Consider the following 6,000-nt stretch of genomic DNA (forward strand, 5'->3'; position numbering starts at 1 on the left):
CAATTGCCAATTTATTCCCAATGCTTGCTGACCTGTTGGACAATCTCTGCAATAAAATGAGTTCCCTGGTTGAAGGGTATTGTTGCAGGACACCCAAACCTTGGAATAATCTCCTGCAAAAGCACCTTGGTTACTTCCTTGGCTGTATTGGTTCTTCAAGGGAATGCTTCTGGTCACCCTGAGAGGGTATTGGTTAGAACTAGCATATATCAAAACCCTCCTTTTTCCTGGCAGTTCAAAAAAAATCAATTTGCGATTGTTGCCTTGGAAGGTTCCCATTCCAACAAGCCCCACTTGTACCCTGTTCCTGGTGCTAGGATTGTACAGTTACTTTCTGGTGTCTGTACCCCTCATGTTCTATTATTTCCCTTAGAACCAAATCCTATAAAATACTAACGGGCACAACAATGCGTCCATCTGGGTATGCACCCATCTGTCAGCTTGCTCTCTTCCCTTCATTAATTAGATTCCTATCCTTTCTAGAGTACCTTATAGGTTCTGACTAAGGTTCAGATATTTCAAGTTTACCATCTGGAATTAAAGCCGTTCTCCAATTTCTTTTCCTTCAGCTGCCTGTTTTGCCACCTGATCCACCATCATATCCCAGTTTCCTGCACAGTGTCACTCTTCTGATGTCCTTTACAATGTATAACAGCCATGATGTTCTTTGGTAGATTTACATCATGCTGAATTTGTTTTCCTTGTGTGTAAGCAACCCTTGCTCTTTCCAGATGGAACCATGAGTGGGTACCACACCAAAAGCATATTTAGCATCTGTCCATATATTTAAGGTTCTTGTCAAGGCAATTATTTCAGCCTTCTGAGGGAAGTCCCCACAGGTAATGGTTGTGCTTCTATTACCTTGTCAGTAGCAGTTACTGCATGTCCTGCCTTACAGTTCCTTGTCTCACAAACCTGAAACTGCTTCCATCAATGAATCCAGGACTCCTCAGCGTCGTCCAACGGTTCCTCCCGTGGGTCTGACCAACCAGCACAGATAGTCTCCGTGCAGTCGCACACTGCTGGCTTGGAGGTAGCTCTGCACTGGTGTTCAGCAAGTTGCTTCCTTCTCTTTGATCAGTTGTGCTTTCTGTTGAGAAACTTGATAGCCATTTAAATCAAGAAATTCAGCAAGCTCACAGTCCATTGTACACTGCCCTTTGTGACTGTAGCATCCACGTACTGCAGTAAAGTTCCACTGTGAGATGGTGAACCCAAATCTCAGGCTCACGAGTTGACCAGTTCTCAAAAATCACTGGGCTGTTCTCACAACCCTGGGTAACACTGTGCAGGTTAACTGAATTATTATTATTATTATTTTTAATTTTTTTTTCTTCTTTCCATATTTGAGTTTTCCTATTCAAAGGCAAATAATTGTAGACTTCCTTTGGCAAAACCAGGCAGAAAAAGGTGTACTTCAAATCCAGAACGGTAAACCCCACCTGCTTATTCCTCAACTTGGTTATTAAAGATATACACCATGAGTTGTATATATTCAACTTTTCTATTAATTGCCCTCAAATCTTGTACCAAACTATGGCTCTTGCCATCCAATTTTTCATTTGCAAGATTGGGTGTTGTATTTGGATTTCTATCCAATTAGTAATCCAAAATCCAAAAAGTTATTTTTATTTCTTTTATCCTCCTACAATCTTGTATCCTCAGAGGGCATTGCTTTACCCTGGTTGGGCTGGCTACCATCTTTAACTTAATTTTCATTGGGCTGCATTTTTGGTTCTGCCAGGCATCCCTGATGCCTGCAATCCTGTGTAAACCCAATTTAGGATTTACGTAATTTCTGTCAGTACAACATTGCTTTTCCCAGTTTGTGTTAAAGCCAGACTTAAAATTTTCAGTCCATTGGTCTTGCTTGACAAGACCTTGAATTTAATCTCTACGTTCAGCTATTCTAACATGTCATGCCCAAATACTTGTTTTGGAGAACCTGGCATGTACAAGAATTTATATATTCCTACTTGTTCTCCTAGCCTGTATTTAATTGGTCCAAAAAAAAGTAAACTTCTCTTGCCAGTAGCTGCTACAACTATTACAAAAATCATCTACGCGTAATAGTTCTTGATGTAGCACAGATAAGAGGCACCCAGAGGTACCAGAAAATAAACCTCTTTACCCTGCTTCCCCAGCTGCTTTTGGTCCTGGCGGGGTGGAACTCTCCCTGAGCCCTTCCAGGCTTCCCCTTACCTCTTCTAGGTAAGGACATCTCTGTTACACCTTGCTCAACTTTGCCTTCCTCAGCTTGTTTTTCCCAAACCCTTCTCTCTTTCCAAAGTTTCATCATCACAGCCATTACTAACATTATATTTCAGTTTCACGCCCTCCTCTCCCCAGGCTTCCAGTGCTCACACTGGATATCGGGTTTCCCCAGCTCTGCAGATGCCGGCTATTCTCACTTCCAATGTCCCGTCCCATCCCCATTCACAAGCACTGCACCCTTCATATCACAGCGGGAGGCTCCGGCCCCCAGTTCTTTCTCCCATTCCAAGTTGTTCTTATAAGTCGCAGTGGGGCGAGGGGAGGGGGGGGACGGGGGGGGATGGGAGGGGTGCGGGGGATGTGATCTCGTGCCGGCCCAACTCTAATATCCCAAACTCACTGTTTTCCTTCACCTTTTTGCCATTTTTGTTTGTTTGTTTGTTTTTCCACATTCCACTATTTGTACCCTCAACTGCAATTCCACATACCATTAACAACTGCATTTCCACATACCATTAGAAGTTGCATTTCCACATAATTTCCGCATACCATTAACAATTGCATTTCCATATACCATTAACAACTACCATCAAGACAGTTTCTCCCAGTGCCTTCAAAATCCGCAAATCAAACAATACAATTCCTCAACTTCCACAAACACCCAGCACTTGGTCTCATGATTAGGATACTCAATTATAAAACTGGTCCCATTACTCCATTTACGTTCCTGGTTTCTTGTTCAATATTCCCCCTGGCTCACCAACAATGTTTCTCCAGTGAGCCAAAATACAACCCAGGGCTCTTCTCGTATCACTTTAGACACCCCTTGTTCCATAACAGCCTCGTACACGACATAACACAACACTTTCAGGACATAAACATTTAACAATCACGAAGACAGTGACAACAATCAATACAATTCATCCTCAGGATCCTTCCTCTCTCTGTTTCCCTCCACAGCCCAACCTTTCCTCTGTATTCATTTCCCACACTTGCGTAGCTGCCCACCTCCTTCTCCAATAATCAACATATCAATGATAAGCATCATTTCCATCCACGAGTACAAATTAGGCCCTAGAAATTGATCTAATTGTTCTGCTACACTTATAGGATCCTCAGATAAGGAATTCTTGAAACTCCTAACTTCTCTTCTAGTAAAAACAGCAGGCACTACCATACCCTATTTCCCTTTGACCTAAGACTGCCTTAAGAGGATAAAGTGAAGTAATAGTAAGGTTAGTATTAGAGAAAGGAAAACTCTCCAGGTCCCATTCGCATTACTCCGACTCCCTCAGCAATCGAGAGCACAGCCTCTCTCCAGGACCTGCACAGATCAGCAGCACCCACTCTCCTCCTCTGGAGAGGTCACCGCCGCTTTAGAAATTGCACTGCTTTAGAAATTGAAAAATGGGGGGGAAGTTACCTAAGGGATTCTATTTATGATCTTTCTGCTTCTCTTTCTTCTTTCCTTTGAACTTCGACTCCTCGCGAGGCAGATTTCTTTACTTCTTGCACTCATTAAACTACCTAAGCCAATTCTGTTTCAGAAAAAGGAGTCTTACTGTTTACATATAAATACAAAGTCTGATAGGCCCAATTTTCTTCAGACTCCTTTTTTGGTCAAAATAATGATTTTCCCTGTAGTGGCTCTCTACTGTATACAGTATTTAAACATCTTTTCCCTGTTCTTTTCCTAGTTTTGGGATCATTTTCCAATTTTGAAACACTTCTCCCAAGGGGCTGGTTATCTCTAGGCACCATTCCGGGGACCTTTTTCCCCTGCTCTCAGAACTCCTATTACCCATCCCTCCAGAATGCTACCGTGAACACCCCAGCTCACAGGTTACCACACTCTGGTTTCTCGGATTTTGGGCCAGTCCCTCAGCAGTACTACACTCCCATCTCTCGGATTAATAGGGGTGTACTGCTGGCACTTCAAGCGCACAGGGTGCCGCACACAGCAGGTCCTCCCGAGACTCTTCCTTCCACCAGCAGCCGCTCCGTCCGTCCCTGGCCGTTGCCCCTCGCGGCACAGCGGAGCCGCTGCTCGGCACTCAGCACTCGCTTCGCACAGACGGCGCGTCTCAGTCACACACACTCAAGAGTCTCAACAGACCCCAAGGAAAGAGTTAAATCCCCTTACCTTGGTCCGTGCACGAAGTTACCGGGTCGCCATGGCCAACACCCGTGCCTGCCTGCCCCTTGGCTTTCACAGAGCCCGTCCTTTATGTAACACTCTCGGTTTTTTATAGGCCGTCCCAAGGAGTCACCTCGCCACCCAGACAGGACCGCTGCAATCAGCGGGGTGCACCTATCCTGTGCAGGGCAGTAGGGAAACTCCCAAAGAGGCGATCATAATCCCGGGCGAGCCCCCAAATTGTTGGAAATATCCAAGTAATTTTGTCAGGACGGTATCTCTGATAAAAGCAGAATTTATTCGCGATTGCAATGGCGGGCTTCCCGCAAGCAGGAGCGCACCTATGGACACATCATGACAACCTTTAGACCCTGTTTGCTCCCCCTTGCCTCGCCCCTCCCCTGTTTCCCCACTGGCTGGGTACTCCAGGTTCACAATCTTACAGAAGGTTTACATTTGCTATTTACTTGTTAATTTATTTGTTATCTGGTGTCAGTCAGCAGCCATCCTGTTGTTTCCAAGATGTCTCTGTGCTCTCCTTGTATTGATATGGTGATTTTAAGTCATCGTTAAACAAAGAGCACTGGGGGATGATGCCAGGCCTTCCGATGTCTCTTCAGGCGCTTTCTCGGGCAGGCCATGACTTGTTCTCTGGTTTGCTCTGGTGCAGGATATTCTTGCAGTGTGTGTGACAAAATATACATATATACACCTCTATACAGTGTGCGTTCTTGGGAAGGTTTGCCTAGAGGATAAGTGATGTAAACTATCAGAGATCTTCCCCAAGTTAAATAGAAGGACTCCCAGAAAGAACTATGATAGCAGAGATCATATAATATAAAATAATATTATCCAATTCTATTGCAGAAACAACATTTGATTCCCACACTCAGAACACTCTGGGACAAAACGTTTTGAGATTTAAATAAGACTGGATAAAACTCACTCATTGTGTGAATCAGAACAACACAGACTAGTCTCAGCAATCTCTTCTGTGGTTGAAACAGTCTGCCAGTGAAGAAAAATGGATATAACATAATGTAAGAATGGTAACCACTTTATTATATTACTAGACACATATTTCTATCCAGTTTGTCCCATTCTGTAGCAGCAGATGCAAGAAGTGGCAGCACTGCTTGAAAACCATTTGCAGTACTCCCATGATTAAATGTTTGTTGATTTTGATTCACATTGCAAAATAATTTGGTGGCTTATTTAGACTAAAAGAGAGAAGATAAGGACTCTTAATTCATTCTCTGTGAGCCAATGTTTTGCACTGTTTAAGAAGTTACTTCCCTTGCTGTGAGGAATCACCTCACTGTCAGCAAGCAGAGCATGAGACTGCATAAGCTCTTTCTGTACATTGTCCTAGCACCTAACACATCTGCAAACTGCACTGCGACTTGCAGGGTCTGAGGCATGAACGTATTTCCACTTCGACTGCTGTTGAATGTTTGGAATAGGGAAGAACAAGAGTGGGGCAGGTGGGTAGATACTGTGGGACAAAGAAAGTCATTATGAACAAAAGACCTAGCAAATGAGTAAACAAGCTCAGCAGTTACTTGCCCCAGACATAAACACGAGGCGCCTGGCTCCTACATGTGACTAAGGAGTTGTTGTGCGGCTATAAAAGGTTGTAAGCATGTACA

This window comes from Lagopus muta, chromosome 3 (genome assembly GCF_023343835.1).
Source record: "Lagopus muta isolate bLagMut1 chromosome 3, bLagMut1 primary, whole genome shotgun sequence".
In the NCBI taxonomy this organism is placed as follows: domain Eukaryota; kingdom Metazoa; phylum Chordata; class Aves; order Galliformes; family Phasianidae; genus Lagopus; species Lagopus muta.